Source organism: Salmo salar, chromosome ssa01 (genome assembly GCF_905237065.1).
Source record: "Salmo salar chromosome ssa01, Ssal_v3.1, whole genome shotgun sequence".
In the NCBI taxonomy this organism is placed as follows: domain Eukaryota; kingdom Metazoa; phylum Chordata; class Actinopteri; order Salmoniformes; family Salmonidae; genus Salmo; species Salmo salar.
The window spans coordinates 150,614,235-150,631,613 of NC_059442.1; the positions used below are offsets into that span (position 1 = coordinate 150,614,235).

The window sequence follows — 17,379 nt, forward strand, 5'->3', positions numbered from 1 at the left end:
GCCTATAATGGGTTAAAAGATCTGATAAGGACCTCAGTGCTGTGACGTCTGAGAACGGAAATGATCCTGTTTTACCTTTCATTAACTTTCTCCTCATTCACTCTCACACTCATTCTCACACTTCCTCTCATTATTTCTCCCATTCTTCCTTTCACACACCTCTCCCTCCTTCTGGGTGTTTCTGCATGACACTGTGTTCTGTGAAGGTATTGAGCCATTTCATACAGGGTTTCAGGTTTTTATTTTGCTTATATGTTATGACTAAATGTTGTGGAACTGTACACTATTCCCCGGCCCATTCAGAACAGATCAACACAAACAAATCTCTAGAATATACTTTTTTTGGTAGAAAACTCATGAAGAGCATGTGAAAACAACAGCTGATTGTCTAATTACCTGGAGATTCTATAATCCTCAGCTCACCCTGGCAGAGACAGCCTGTGTACCTGATAAACCCACCTGGTATACTAGGTAAACCTAGTACACCAGGTAAAAGCACCTACACCTAGGCAGGTTCACATTCAAATGATTTTTAAAGCCTTGAGACAATTAATACATGGATTGTCAGTGGTGGAAAAAGCACCCAATTGTCATACTTGAGTAAAAGTAAAGATGCCTTAATAGAAAATGACTCAAGTAAAAGTGAAAGTCACCCAGTAAAATACTACTTGAGTAAAAGTGTAAAAGTATTTGGTTTGAAATATACTTAAGTATCAAAAGTAAATATAATTGCATAAATATACTTAAGTATCTAAATTAATTCCTTATATTAAGTAAACCAGAAGTCCCCATTTTTTTACGGGTAGCCAGGGGCACACTCCAACACTCAGACATCATTTACAAATGAAGCATGTGTTTAGTGAGTCCGCCAGATCAGATGCAGTAGGGATGACCGGGAATGTTCTCTTGATAAGTGTGTGAATTAGACAATTTTCCTGTTCTGCTAAGCATTCAGAATGTAACGAGTACTTTTGGGTGTCAGGGAAAATGTATGGAGTAAAAAGTACATTATTTGCTTTAGGAATGTAGTGAAGTAAAAGTAAAAGTAATCAAAAATATAAATAGTAAAGTACAAATACCCCATAAAACTACTTAAGTAGTACATTCAATTATTTTGACTTAAGTACTTTACACCGCTGTGGATTGCGTATGTATGCCATTCAGAGGGTGAATGGACAAGACAAAAGATTTAAGTGCCGTTGAACGGGGTATGGTAGTAGGTGCCAGGCGCACCGGTTTGTGTCAAGAACTGCAACGCTGCTGGGTTTTTCATGTTCAACAGTTTCCTGTGTCTATCAAGAATGGTCCACCACCCAAAGGACATATAGACAACTTGACACAACAGTGGGAAGCATTGGAGTCAACATTAGGAAGATGTTCCTAGTGTTTGGTATACTCAGTGTGTGTTTTTAAGTCAGAACTCTAGATCCCAGCCAGACTCCTCGTCTGGGGGCGGGTCCTCGTTGTCATCAGGGAAACAGTCAAAGTTGCCAGTGTCCAGTGGACCCTTCACCTGGGAGAGAGGAGATAGTGCTGAGCGTGTGTGTCTGTGTGGTGTGTGTCTGTGTGGTGTGTGTGTGTGTGTGTGTGTGTGTGTGTGTGTGTGTGTGTGTGTGTGTGTGTGTGTGTGTGTGTGTGTGTGTGTGTGTGTGCGCCCACAGTAGGAGTGAAGGGAGGGGCCAGAGTTGCCTGTCGGAGTCCCGCCCAGTTAAAAACTTCAAACCACCTGGAGACAAACAGGAAACAGTCACACCCAGAACCAAACAATCACACCTCTCCTTGTAGTATCAAGACGACCTGGGCTGTGTCCGAAATGGCACCCAATTCCCTATAAACTGCACTGCCTTTAACCAGAGCGCAATGTGGCCAATAGGGTTCCATTTCAAGTGAAGGCCTGAAAAAAGACAACTTTGACAAAGTCAAATACTGACTTTTAGGCATAGAACTGAGGTGAAATCATATCTGTTGCTTCAACTGCTCTAGTGAGAATCATGCCTGTATGGTAGCTAAAGAATTCAACTTTATATCAGAAAATATAGCTATTTCTATTCCATGCAGTCCTATTGGTAGGTAGGAACAGTAGTCATCATCACCATGGTAATTCTTACTTGTGTTTTTGAATGTCCTTCACCCCGTTCTTCTGGTTCCCCACCCTCTCAGATGGGTTGTCCCTGTGCAACACACACACAAACAAACACACACACACACACACACACACACACACACACACACACACACACACACACACACACACACACACACACACACACACACACACACACACACACACACACACACACACACACACACACACACACACACTGTCACATATACACACTGCACAAGCTCCATTTGATGAGGTCTCTATGCTCGTGTGTATGTGTAACCTGCAGAGGCGTTTGATGAGGTTGGCAGCACTCTTGGAGATCTTCTTGGGGAACTCCATCATGTCAATTCCTCTCAGGATGATGTTATAGGTCTTCATAGGATCAGAGCCAGAGAACAGAGGACTGGAGAAAGAGAGGGAGAGAGAGAGGGGCGGGGATGCCAGAGAAACATCAGCTTAACATTTAGACTAATAATAAGACTAATACGATCTCATCTCTGACACACACACACACACACGCGCACACGCACACGTACACATGCACACGCACACGCACACACACACACACACACACACACACACACACACACACACACACACACACACACACACACACACACATACAGGTGGGTGTACCTGTCGCTGAGCAGTTCGTAGATGAGTATCCCCAGGGACCAGCAGTCAACCGAGACATCATGTCCCTTGTTCAGAATGATTTCTGGGGCCACGTACTCTGGAGTGCCACAGAATGTCCACGTCTTTTGACCAAGACCCACCTTCTTAGCAAATGCAAAGTCCACCTGATACACACGCATACGCGAACACACACACACACACACACGCACGCACGCATACACACACACTACATTGGGAGCTTTTCCTGTTTCTGTGTGTCTGCAGATTAAGAAAAAACACACTGCTGGTTTATTCATAAACTGCATGTTGTGTCGGAGATGTTAACCGCAGGAAAAGGTGTGTGTGCGTGTACCAGTTTAGCATATCCTCTGTGGTCCAGTATGATGTTTTCAGGTTTGAGGTCTCTGTAGATGATCCCTCGAACATGGAGGAAGGCCAAGGCCTCTACAATACAGCCTGTGTAAAATCTCGTTGTGTTGTCATCAAATAAACCCCTGGAAGAGTCAAGATGAATTTATTTGAATAGTCCCCTATTATAGATGACCTATGGATGATCAAACTATCAACAAACTATAAAATGCATGTCTAGTGATATGCAACAAGTTACTAGGATTAGGGTTAGGGTTAGAGCTAGGGTTAAGGTTAGAGCTAGGGTTAAGGTTGGAGCTAGGGTTATGCTTAGAGCTAGGGTTAAGGTTGGAGCTAGGGTTATGCTTAGAGCTAGGGTTATGCTTAGAGCTAGGGTTAAGGTTGGAGCTAGGGTTAAGGTTGGAGCTAGGGTTAGGTTTGGAGCTAGGGTTATGCTTAGAGCTAGGGTTAGGTTTGGAGCTAGGGTTAGGTTTGGAGCTAGGGTTATGCTTAGAGCTAGGGTTAGGTTTGGAGCTAGGGTTGGGTTTGGAGCTAGGGTTGGGTTTGGAGCTAGGGTTAAGTTTGGAGCTAGGGTTATGCTTAGAGCTAGGGTTATGCTTAGAGCTAGGGTTATGCTTAGAGCTAGGGTTATGCTTAGAGCTAGGGTTAAGGTTGGAGCTAGGGTTAGGGTTAGAGCTAGGGTTAAGGTTGGAGCTAGGGTTAGGGTTAGAGCTAGGGTTAAGGTTGGAGCTAGGGTTAGGTTTGGAGCTAGGGTTATGCTTAGAGCTAGGGTTAAGGTTGGAGCTAGGGTTAAGGTTGGTGCTAGGGTTAGGTTTGGAGCTAGGGTTAGGTTTGGAGCTAGGCTTAAGGTTGGAGCTAGGGTTAGGTTTGGAGCTAGGGTTATGCTTAGAGCTAGGGTTAAGGTTGGAGCTAGGGTTATGCTTAGAGCTAGGGTTATGCTTAGAGCTAGGGTTAAGGTTGGAGCTAGGGTTAAGGTTGGTGCTAGGGTTAGGTTTGGAGCTAGGGTTATGCTTAGAGCTAGGGTTAAGGTTGGAGCTAGGGTTAAGGTTGGAGCTAGGGTTAGGTTTGAACCGGGATGTGGACATGAAGTTAGGGTTAGGGTTGTGGTTGAGGCTAGGGTTAGCGTTGAACCGGGATTTGGACATGAAGACAGTGTTTAGGTACAAATCACATTTTATTGGTCACATGCGCCGAATACAACAGGTGTAGACTTTACGAGGATATGCTTACTTACGAGCCCATTCCCAACAATGCAGAGTTAAAAAGTAAGACAAATATTTGCTAAATTAAAAAGTAAATGGTAAAACAATAAAATAACAATAACAAGGCTGTATACTAGGAGTACCTGTACCAAGTCAATGTGCAGGGGAACGAGGTAGTTGAGGTAATTGAGGTAATACAGTAGGTACATGTAGGTAGGGGTTAAAAGTGACTAGGCAATCAGGATATATGATAAACAGAGTAGCAACAGCGTATGTTATGTGAAGAGTGTGAAAATGTCTGTGTGTGTGGCATCAATATGCATGTGTGTGTGAGCGTCTGTAGTGAGTGTATGTGTGTGTGTGTGTGTGTGTGTGTTGGAGTGTCAGTGTTGTGAGTGAGCATAGAGCCAGTGCAAGAGAGTCAGTGCCAAAAAATGAAGAACTGTTGAACTGTTCAGCAGTCTTATGGCTTGGGGTAGAAGCTGTACAGGAGCCTTTTGGTCTCAGACTGGCGCTCCGGTACCGCTTGCCGCGCGGTAGCAGAGAGAACAGTCTAGGATTTGGGTGGCTGGAGTCTTTGACAATTTTTAGGGCCTTCCTCTGACACTGCCTTGTATAGAGGTCCTGGATGGCAGGAAGTTCAACCCCAGTACTGGGCCGAACACATTAGCCTCTGTAGCGCCTTGCAGTCAGTTGCCGAGCAGGTGATGCAGGTGATGCAGCCAGTCAAGATACTCTCAATGGTTCAGCTGTAGAACTTTTTGAGGATCTGAGAGCCCATTACAAATCTTTTCAGCCTCCTGAGGGGGAAGAGGCGTTGTTGTGCCTTCTTAATGACTGTGTTGATGTGTTTGGACCATGATAGGTCCTTAGTGATGTGGACACCGAGGAACTTGAAGCTCTTGACCAGCTCTACTACAGCCGCGTTGATGTGAATGGGGGCGTGTACTGCCCTCCATTTCCTGTAGTCCACGATAAGCTGCTTTGTCATGCTGACGTTGAGGGAGAGGTTGTTGTCCTGGCACTACACTGCCAGGTCTCTGACCTCCTCCCTATAGGCTGTCTCATTATCGTCGGTGATCAGGCCTACCACCTTCATGTCGGCGGCAAACTTAATGACGGTGTTGGAATCATGCAGTCGTAGGTGAACAGGGAGTACAGGAGGGGACTGAGCACGCACCCCTGAGGGCCCCCCGTGTTGAGGGTCAGCGTGGCGGATGTGTTTTTGCCTACCCTCACCACCGGGGAGTCCAGGATCCAGTTGCAGAGGGAGGTGTTTAACGCTGAGCTGTAGTCAATGAATAGCATTCTTACATAGGTGTTACGTTTTTTTTGTCCAGATGGGAAAGGGCTATGTGGAGTGCAATTGAGATTGTGTCATCTGTGGATCTGTTGGAGCGGTATGCAAATTGGAGCGAATTGGAGTGGGATGATGGTGTTGATGTGAGCCATGACCAGCCTTTCAAAGCATTTCATGGCTACAGGGACTATGGTGGTTTGCTTGAAATATGTAGGTTTTACAGAATGGGTCAGGGGTTGAAAATGTCAGTGAAGAAACTTGCCAGCAGGTCTGCGCATGCTCTGAGTATGCGTCCTGGTAATCCATCTGAATGTTAACCTGTTTAAAGTTCTTACACATCGGCTACGGAGTTCGTGATCATACAGTCATCTGGAACAGCTGGTGCTCTCACACATGGTTCAGTGTTGCTTGCATCGAAGTGAGCATTGAAGGCATTTAGCTCGTCTGGTAGGCTAGCGTTACTGGGCAGTTCTCGGCTGGATTTCCCTTCGTAATCTGTGATAGTTTGCAAGCCCTGCCACATCCGACGAGCATCAGAGACTGTAAAGTAGGATTCGATCTTAGTCCTGTATTGATGCTTTGTCTGTTTGATGGTTCGTAGTAGGGCATAGCAGGATTTCTAATAAGCTCTAGAGCAGTTGCTTTAGCCTTTAGCTCAGTGCGGATGTTGCCTGTAATCCATGGCTTCCGGTTGGGATATGTACGTACGGTCACTGTGGGGATGATGTTGTCAATGCACTTATTAATAAAGCCGGTGACTGATGTGGTAAACTCCTCAATGCCATCGGATGAATCCCGGAATAAATTCCAGTCTGTGCTAACGAAACAGTCCTGTAGCTTAGTATCCGCTTCATCAAACCACTTCTGTATTGATCGCGTCACTGCTACTTCCTGTTTGAGTTTTTGCTTATAAGCAGGAATCAGGAGGATAGAGTTATGGTCAGATTTGCCAAATGGAGGGTGAGGGAGAGCACTGTATGTGTCTCTGTGTGTGGAGTAAAGGTGATCTAGAGTGTATGTGTCTCTGTGTATGGAGTAAAGGTGATCTAGAGCGTATGTGTCTCTGTGTATGGAGTAAAGGTGATCTAGAGTGTATGTGTCTCTGTGTATAGAGTAAAGGTGATCTAGAGTGTATGTGTCTCTGTGTATAGAGTAAAGGTGATCTAGAGTGTATGTGTCTCTGTGTGTGGAGTAAAGGTGATCTAGAGTGTATGTGTCTCTGTGTATGGAGTAAAGGTGATCTAGAGTGTATGTGTCTCTGTGTATGGAGTAAAGGTGATCTAGAGTGTATGTGTCTCTGTGTATGGAGTAAGGGTGATCTAGAGTGTATGTGTCTCTGTGTATAGAGTAAAGGTGATCTAGAGTGTATGTGTCTCTGTGTATAGAGTAAAGGTGATCTAGAGTGTATGTGTCTCTGTGTATGGAGTAAAGGTGATCTAGAGTGTATGTGTCTCTGTGTGTGGAGTAAAGGTGATCTAGAGTGTATGTGTCTCTGTGTGTGGAGTAAAGGTGATCTAGAGTGTATGTGTCTCTGTGTATGGAGTAAAGGTGATCTAGAGTGTATGTGTCTCTGTGTATAGAGTAAAGGTGATCTAGAGTGTATGTGTCTCTGTGTATAGAGTAAAGGTGATCTAGAGTGTATGTGTCTCTGTGTATAGAGTAAAGGTGATCTAGAGTGTATGTGTCTCTGTGTATAGAGTAAAGGTGATCTAGAGTGTATGTGTCTCTGTGTATAGAGTAAAGGTGATCTAGAGTGTATGTGTCTCTGTGTATGGAGTAAAGGTGATCTAGAGTGTATGTGTCTCTGTGTGTGGAGTAAAGGTGATCTAGAGTGTATGTGTCTCTGTGTGTGGAGTAAAGGTGATCTAGAGTGTATGTGTCTCTGTGTATTGAGTAAAGGTGATCTAGAGTGTATGTGTCTCTGTGTATTGAGTAAAGGTGATGTAGAGTGTATGTGTCTCTGTGTATGGAGTAAAGGTGATGTAGAGTGTATGTGTCTCTGTGTATGGAGTAAAGGTGATCTAGAGTGTATGTGTCTCTGTGTATGGAGTAAAGGTGATCTAGAGTGTATGTGTCTCTGTGTATAGAGTAAAGGTGATCTAGAGTGTATGTGTCTCTGTGTATGGAGTAAAGGTGATCTAGAGTGTATGTGTCTCTGTGTATGGAGTAAAGGTGATCTAGAGTGTATGTGTCTCTGTGTATAGAGTAAAGGTGATCTAGAGTGTATGTGTCTCTGTGTATGGAGTAAAGGTGATCTAGAGTGTATGTGTCTCTGTGTATGGAGTAAAGGTGATCTAGAGTGTATGTGTCTCTGTGTATAGAGTAAAGGTGATCTAGAGTGTATGTGTCTCTGTGTGTGGAGTAAAGGTGATCTAGAGTGTATGTGTCTCTGTGTATGGAGTAAAGGTGATCTAGAGTGTATGTGTCTCTGTGTATAGAGTAAAGGTGATCTAGAGTGTATGTGTCTCTGTGTATGGAGTAAAGGTGATCTAGAGTGTATGTGTCTCTGTGTATAGAGTAAAGGTGATCTAGAGTGTATGTGTCTCTGTGTATGGAGTAAAGGTGATCTAGAGTGTATGTGTCTCTGTGTGTGGAGTAAAGGTGATCTAGAGTGTATGTGTCTCTGTGTATAGAGTAAAGGTGATCTAGAGTGTATGTGTCTCTGTGTATAGAGTAAAGGTGATCTAGAGTGTATGTGTCTCTGTGTGTGGAGTAAAGGTGATCTAGAGTGTATGTGTCTCTGTGTATGGAGTAAAGGTGATCTAGAGTGTATGTGTCTCTGTGTATAGAGTACAGGTGATCTAGAGTGTATGTGTCTCTGTGTATGGAGTAAAGGTGATCTAGAGTGTATGTGTCTCTGTGTATGGAGTAAAGGTGATCTAGAGTGTATGTGTCTCTGTGTGTGGAGTAAAGGTGATCTAGAGTGTATGTGTCTCTGTGTATAGAGTAAAGGTGATCTAGAGTGTATGTGTCTCTGTGTATGGAGTAAAGGTGATCTAGAGTGTATGTGTCTCTGTGTATGGAGTAAAGGTGATCTAGAGTGTATGTGTCTCTGTGTATAGAGTAAAGGTGATCTAGAGTGTATGTGTCTCTGTGTATAGAGTAAAGGTGATCTAGAGTGTATGTGTCTCTGTGTGTGGAGTAAAGGTGATCTAGAGTGTATGTGTCTCTGTGTATGGAGTAAAGGTGATCTAGAGTGTATGTGTCTCTGTGTATAGAGTAAAGGTGATCTAGAGTGTATGTGTCTCTGTGTATGGAGTAAAGGTGATCTAGAGTGTATGTGTCTCTGTGTATGGAGTAAAGGTGATCTAGAGTGTATGTGTCTCTGTGTGTGGAGTAAAGGTGATCTAGAGTGTATGTGTCTCTGTGTATGGAGTAAAGGTGATCTAGAGTGTATGTGTCTCTGTGTATGGAGTAAAGGTGATCTAGAGTGTATGTGTCTCTGTGTGTAGAGTAAAGGTGATCTAGAGTGTATGTGTCTCTGTGTGTGGAGTAAAGGTGATCTAGAGTGTATGTGTCTCTGTGTATAGAGTAAAGGTGATCTAGAGTGTATGTGTCTCTGTGTATGGAGTAAAGGTGATCTAGAGTGTATGTGTCTCTGTGTATGGAGTAAAGGTGATCTAGAGTGTATGTGTCTCTGTGTGTGGAGTAAAGGTGATCTAGAGTGTATGTGTCTCTGTGTATGGAGTAAAGGTGATCTAGAGTGTATGTGTCTCTGTGTGTGGAGTAAAGGTGATCTAGAGTTTTGATCCTCTAGTTGTACAGGTGACATGCTGGTAGAAATGAGGTAAAACGGATTTCAATTTTCCTGCAATAAAATCACCAGTTTATGGTCCTATACAGCTTGTTGGGTGCGGTCTTAGTGCCAGCATCGGTTTGTGGTGGTAAATAGACAGCTACAAAAAATACAGATGTATGGTCTGCAGCTTATCATGAGGTATTCTAACTCAGGCGAGCAGAACCTCGAGACTTCCTTAATATTAGAGATCACGCACCAGCTGTTATTGTCAAAGAGACACACACCACGACCCCGATCTTACCGGACTCTGCCGTTCTGTCCTGCCGATGCATAGAAAAACCAGCTAGATGTATATTATCCATGTCCTTGTTCAGCAATGACTTCGAGAAGCATCGTATATTACAGTTCTTAATGTCCCGTTGATAAGATAGACTCGTACGGAGCTAGTCCAGTTTATTCTCAAGCGATTGCACATTCAGCAATAGAACAGAGGGTAGAGGCGATTTATTTACTCGCCACCGTAGTCTTATCAGAGTGCCTTCTCGCCAGCCGCTATAGCGCCGTCTCCTCCTTCGAGTGCCAGGATTTGGGCCTGGTCCGTAAAATGTAATATGAAGGAGACACCCTCATCCAAATGGAGGTTAGGTATCGCTGTTCTGATGTCCAGTAGCTATTTTCAGTCATAGGAAATGATGGCGGAAACATTATGTAGAAACAAGTTACAATCAGCGCAAAAACCCTCCACAAAATAGCACAATATTGGTCAGAAGCCCGTAAAACGTCCGCTTTCCAATGCAGCTCCATTGTGGTTGAGGTTAAGGGTTGAACCTGGGATGTGCACATGAAGCGAGGGTTAGGGTTTTGGTGGATGGTAAGGTTAAACTGGGATGTGGACATGAAGCGAGGGTTAGGGTTTTGGTGGATGGTAAGGTTAAACTGGGATGTGGACATTAAGCTAGGGTTAGGGCTTTGGTTGAGGGTAGAGTTAAACTGGGATGTGGACATGAAGCGAGGGTTAGGGTTAGGGCATAGCTGGTTAGGCAATTTGTTTACAGTCAGGTTTTACTTGCAGTTGCTCTAGACGTACACACAGCCACCTGTCTCTCAGTAGAGTCCACAGTTCTCCTCCCAGACAGGCCTCTTAGAGTCCCTGAACGTCCGGTACAACCTGGACAGGACACACAGCGTCAGTGTGTTTGTGTGCGTGTGTGTAACTGACGGTGATGGGGCTGTGTTTATGTGTATCTGTGTTTGTGTGTAACTGATGGTGAAGGGGCTGTGTTTGTGTGTACCTGACGGTGAAGGGGCTGTGTTTATGTGTATCTGTGTTTGTATGTAACTGATGGTGAAGGGGCTGTGTTTGTGTGTACCTGACGGTGAAGTGGCTGTGTTTGTGTGTACCTGACGGTGAAGGGGCTGTGTTTGTGTGTAACTGACGGTGAAGGGGCTGTGTTTATGTGTATCTGTGTTTGTATGTAACTGATGGTGAAGGGGCTGTGTTTGTGTGTACCTGACGGTGAAGTGGCTGTGTTTGTGTGTACCTGACGGTGAAGGGGCTGTGTTTGTGTGTACCTGACGGTGATGGGGCTGTGTTTATGTGTATCTGTGTTTGTATGTAACTGATGGTGAAGGGGCTGTGTTTGTGTGTACCTGACGGTGAAGTGGCTGTGTTTGTGTGTACCTGACGGTGAAGGGGCTGTGTTTGTGTGTACCTGACGGTGAAGGGGCTGTGTGCATCCATCATGATGCGTCTCTCTGAGAGGATGTGGCCTTGTTGGCTGGTTGTGACGCTTCTTTAGAACCTTCAAAGCAGGACCGACTGGTGTCACTCTTTAACTGAACCTGAAGACACACACATTATACAAATTAAACACACACACACACACACACACACACACACACACACACACACACACACACACACACACACACACACACACACACACACACACACACACACACACACACACACTATACACACACACACACTTACCAGCTTGACGGGACTGAAGCCTCCTAGTCCGAGGGTGCAGATGACGTGGAAATCAGTGAGAGACACACTGGAGAAAAACCCTGCCTCTGCCTCCAACCTTGATTGACAAGGGGTCAATCAATTGCCCGATATCTTTTCACTGTAATTAGTGAGTCTGTAAAGTTATATACAGTTGAAGTCGGAAGTTTACATACACTTAGGTATTAAAACTCGTTTTTCAATCACTCCACAAATTTCTTGTTAACAAACTATAGCTTTGGCAAGTCGGTTAGGACATCTTCTTTGTGCATGACACAAGTAATTTTTTCAACAATTGTTTACAGACAGATTATTTCACTTATAATTCACTGTATCACAATTCCAGTGGGTCAGAAGTTTACATACACTAAGTTGACTGTGCCTTTAAACAGCTCGGAAAATTCCAGAAAATGTTGTCATGGCTTTAAAAGCTTCTGACAGGCTAATTGACATAATTTGAGTCAATTGGAAGTGTACCTGTGGATGTATTTCAAGGCCTACCTTCAAACTCAGTGCCTCTTTGCTTGACATCATGGGAAAATCAAAAGACATCAGCCATTTTTTTTTTGACATCCACAAGTCTGGTTAATCCTTGGGAGCAATTTCCAAACGCCCGAAGGTACCACGTTCATCTGTACAAACAATAGTACGCAAGTATAACATCATGGGACCACGCAGCCATCATACCGCTCAGGACGGAGACGCGATCTGTCTCCTTGAGATGAACGTACTTTGGTGCAAAAAGTGCAAATCAATCCCAGAACAACAGCAAAGGACCTTGTGAAGATGCTGGAGAAAACAGGTACAAAAGTATCTATATCCACAGTAAAACAAGTCCTATATCGACATAACCTGAAAGGCTGCTCAGCAAGGAAGAAGCCACTGCTCCAAAACCACCATAGGCAACTGCACATGGGGACAAAGATCATACTTTTTGGAGAAATGTCCTCTGGTCTGATGAAACAAAAATAGAACTGTTTGGCCATAATGACCATGGTTATGTTTGGAGGAAAAACGGGAAGGCTTGCAAGCCAAAGAACACCATTCCAACCGTGAAGCACGGGGTGGCTGCATCATGTTGTGGGGGTGCTTTGCTGCAGGATGGACTGGTGCACTTCACAAAATAGATGGCATCATGAGGATAGAAAATGATGTGGATATATTGAAGCAACATCTCAAGACATCAGTCAAGAAGTTAAAGCTTGGTCGCAAATGGGTCTTCCAAATGGACAGTGGCCCCAAGCATAATTCCAAAGTTGTGGCAAAATGGCTTAAAGACAACAAAGTCAAGGTATTGGAGTGGCCATCACAAAGCCCTGACCTCAATCCCGTAGAAAATTTGTGGGCAGAACTAAAAAAGCGTGTGCGAGCAAGGAGGCCTACAAACCTGACTTACACCAGCTCTGTCAGGAGGAATGGGTCAAAATTCACCCAACTTATTGTGGGAAGCTTGTGGAAGGCTACCAGAAACATTTGACCCAAGTTAAACCATTTAAAGGCAACGCTACCAAATACTAATTGAGTGTATGTAAACTTCTGACCCACTGGGAATGTGATGAAAGAAATAAAAGCTGAAATAAATCATTCTCTACTATTATTCTGACATTTCACATTCTCATAAAAAAGTGGTGACCCTAACTGATCTAAAACAGGGCATTTTTACTAGGATTAAATGTCAGGAATTGTGAAAAACTGAGTTTAAATGTATTTGGCTAAGGTGTATGTAAACTTCCGACTTCAACTGTACATCATAAACTGAATTTACTAAACTCAGTTTGGTGAAAGAAGAAAGAGTGAGAAAGGGAGTGAGAAAGAGACAGAGTGGAAGATGAGCATTTTAGAGTTGTAGTGACACTTACTTAGTGTTGAGCTCATCACTCTCATTCTGTCTGCTGTTGACATCATCCAGCCCTCCAATCAGATGCATGAATGACCTGGAACAGGGGAGGGGTAGGGTTACACAACTCCACATCAACCAATGAAGAACCATTCAATTACACACACACACGCACACACACACACTCTCTCTCTCTCTCTCTCCTGGGTTCTCTCACTCTCTGTCAACGACCAGACAAGCGACTCCACCTACTGCCGTGACACTGGCCGTACGAACATCCTCCCTGGTGGGAGAGAAATATGAAGTCATCTTTATTACCTTACTTTGCCTAATAGAACTCTACTCTGATTATTTGAGAGTGTATGTTTGTGTATTGGTTGGTTTGTTTGGTTATGTTAAATACACACATACATTGTATGTCAGGTTTGTGTTTGGATGTCCATTAAAGCTGCCTGTTGTTGTTTGGTGTTTAGCAGTGCTGTTGTCTCACCCTTTCAGCGCCTGTTCTCCAAACCAGTCCCCCCTAGTGAGAGTTGTTAGAAACTCTGGCTCCTCATTGGTTGATTTCTGCTGCGTCCCCTTTACCTGAGGACAGACAGAAGAAACGACACAAAGAAGGGGGAGAGGGGAGGGAGAGGAGAGGGGAAGAGGAGGGAGAGGAGAGGGGAAGAGGAGGGAGAGGCGAGGGCAAGAGGAGGGAGAGGCGAGGGCAAGAGGAGGGAGAGGAGAGGGGAAGAAGGAGGGAGAGGAGAGGGGAAGAAGGAGAGAGAGGAGAGGGGAAGAAGGAGGGAGAGGAGAGGGGAAGAGGAGGGAGAGGCGAGGGCAAGAGGAGGGAGAGGAGAGGGGAAGAAGGAGGGAGAGGAGAGGGGAAGAGGAGGGAGAGGCGAGGGCAAGAGGAGGGAGAGGAGAGGGCAAGAGGAGGGAGAGGAGAGGGGAAGAAGGAGGGAGAGGAGAGGGGAAGAAGGAGAGAGAGGAGAGGGGAAGAAGAGAGGAGAGAATAGGGGAAGAGGTAGGAAGTTATTGGGAGGAAGTCTGAATTGAAATTATGATTATGCATTACTGCATATGTCCACACAGTGGCAGTATGATTGTGATTTTATACACTCCAGATCTTCTCTTCCTCCTCCTCCTCTTCATCACCTGTCCTTCGCTGATGATGAAGAAGGTGTCTCCTGTGGCGCCCTGCCTGATGATGTAATCACCTTCACTGTAGTGAGTCTGAGAAAGACAGATCAAGGAGAGAGAGAGAGAGAGAGAGAGAGAGAGAGAGAGAGAGAGAGAGAGAGAGAGAGAGAGAGAGAGAGAAGAGAGGGGGCAAGAGTGAGGGAGAGAGAAAAAGAGATAAGAAAGAGATAGGGGAGAGGGAGAGAAAAAGAGAGAAAGAGAGAGAAAGATATAGGAGAGAGGGGGGGGGACAAGGGAGAGGGAGAGAGAAAGAGAAAAAGGGGAGCAGGAAAGGACAAAGGAGAGGGAGAAATACAGAGGACAGCAGAGGAGAAGAGAGAGATGTGGGGAGAGAGACAAAGGGACAGAGGGTGAAATAGGGAGGGAGGGAGAGAGAGAAAGGAGGAGACCAGCAGAGGAGAAGAGAGGGGGGGAGTGATTAAATGTATTTTAATAAAGTCAGTTAAGAACAAATTCTTATTTACAATGACGGCCTACACCGGCCAAATCCGAACGACGTGGGCCAATTGTGTGCGCGCACGCACGATGTGTGTGTGTGTGTGTGTGTGTGTGTGTGTGTGTGTGTGTGTGTGTGTGTGTGTGTGTGTGTGTGTGTGTGTGTGTGTGTGTGTGTGTGTGCGCGTGTGTGTGCGTGCGTGTGCGTGTGTGTGTGTGTGTGCGTGTGTGCACTCCTCACCTCCTCCAGAACATCAGCCACCTTACTAAGAATGTCCTCAGGCAAAGACTGAAAGGAGGGAACACTGACAGAGAGAAAGAACAACAACATTGTTGCCAAAATCAATTGTGTGAATAAGAATTTTTAAGAGACGTGACAGAAGCTAGCAAACATTTTGTGTTATGTGTCTATTCAACTAGGCTCATAGAATGATGCAAAGCTGCATAATGTGTGTTTGAAGCAGAAGCTAACCGTGTGTGTATGTTGGTGTGTGTGTGTGTGTGTGTGTGTGTGTGTGTGTGTGTGTGTGTGTGTGTGTGTGTGTGTGTGTGTGTGTGTGTGTGTGTGTGTGTGTGTGTGTGTGTGTGTGTGTGTGTGTGTGTGTGTGTCACCTGCGGATGAACTCCATATACTGGAAGTGTTTGATGAGTCCAGTCCTCATCATGATGGTCTGGAAACCCTGTCTGTCTATCACCCACAGCTTAATGTTAGTCAGAGCTGGAGAGATGTAGAAAGAAAGAAAGAAAGAAAGAAAGAAAGAAAGAAAGAAAGAAAGAAAGAAAGAAAGAAAGAAAGAAAGAAAGAAAGAAAGAAAGAAAGAAAGAAAGAAAGATGAGAGAGGAAAACAAATATCTATGAGAAAGGGGAGATGGGAGCCAGAAGAGTAGGACAATTTAAATGAATTTCAATGCCTCCATATGCTCCCCTGTTGCTCACATGTACTCTCCCCATTCCTTTTTTCACATTAAAGAAAAGCAACTTCAAGTGCAAAGAGTTATAAAACATTTGAAGTACAACAGAGCCAACGTGTCAAACATGATAATATGATTCAAACCTGTGGCAAGTAGCCAGTAGAGAGAGAAGCTCAACAAAAGCATTACATACACAGACACTCAGAGAGATGCAGACCCTGGTTGTACAGCAAACATTGTACAGCAAACATTTCACCATTCAGAGAGGGAGAGGGAGAGAGAGATTGAGAAAGAGATAAAGAAATAAAGAGCAGAAGAGTATTGAGATGTCAGTGTGTGTGTGTGTGTGTGTGTGTGTGTGTGTGTGTGTGTGTGTGTGTGTGTGCATGCTTGTGTGCCTGTGTGTGTGCGTGCATTTGTCTTAGCAACATAGACCTGACACCACCCCTCACCCCAATCACTCAGCCGCAACACACACACACACATATTCGTCTGACAACAAATCTCACCTCAATCCATAAGACTAAACATTAGTGGCAGAAAGGAGGATGAAGAGATTACAAAAAAGACAAAAACGAATCCAAATCCTGAATTCAATCAAATGGCTGTGTGGGTTAGGGTTAGGGTTAGTTCTACCTAAAATAGCAGTGTCTGTGTAACCTGTAACAGTAGTGGTCCTGGTACAGTTGTAGAGGATGGCCAGTTCTCCAAAGACCTTCCCAGGATCCATGGTGCACAGCTTCTGTCCCCCTTTAGTAACCTCCACCTTACCCTCTACATACACACATGCACATGCACACACACACAACGCACACACACACATGCACACATACACACAATTAGATAACCTGTATCTACAAATGAATAGGAGAGAGTGGGTGTATTACCATGAAACACATGATTGTATTCATCATATGTGTTAATGAAACAGATCATGGGTAATATTAATGCATGTCTTTAAGTGTGAATGAGTGGGGAGTTCCGCTCAGTTCAGGAAGGTTTGATGATGTAACATGTGTACATGTGAATGAGAAACAGAGGAAAATAAACTGTAATAAAGAGAGAGATTAACAGATATTTTTTAAGAGGATAGAAGTCAAGGTGTCAGGATCAGATGACTCAGAGAGCCTGAGAGAGCAAGGTGTGTGTGTCTGTGTGTGTGTGTGTGTGTCTGTGTGTCTGTGTGTATGTGTCTGTGTCTGTGTGTGTGTGTGTGTGTGTGTGTGTCTGTGTGTGTCTGTATGTATGTGTCTGTGTGAGTGTGTCTGTGTCTGTGTGTGTCTGTGTGTATGTGTCTGTGTGAGTGTGTCTGTGTGTGTGTCTGTGTGTATGTGTCTGTGTGAGTGTGTCTGTGTGTCTGTGTGTGTGTGTCTCTGTGTGTGTGTGTGTCTGTGTGTGTTTGTGTGTGTCTGTGTGTGTCTGTGTGAGTGTCTTTGTGTGTGTGTGTGTGTCTTTGTGTGTGTGTCTGTGTGTGTGTGTGTCTGTGTGAGTGTCTTTGTGTGTGTGTCTGTGTGAGTGTCTTTGTGTGTGTGTCTGTGTGAGTGTGTCTGTGTGTGTGTGTGTGAGTGTGTCTGTGTGTGTCTGTGTGTGTGTGTGTGTGTGTGTCTGTGTGAGTGTGTCTGTGTGTGTCTGTGTGAGTGTCTTTG

The 17,379-nt window shown here is 44.6% G+C and overlaps 1 pseudogene; it reads right to left on the bottom strand.

Moving 5' to 3' along the window:
* Nucleotides 1-1,293: 1,293 nt before the first annotated feature.
* LOC106567932 (cGMP-dependent protein kinase 1-like) lies at nucleotides 1,294-16,930 on the bottom strand (annotated as a pseudogene).
* Nucleotides 16,931-17,379: the final 449 nt, after the last annotated feature.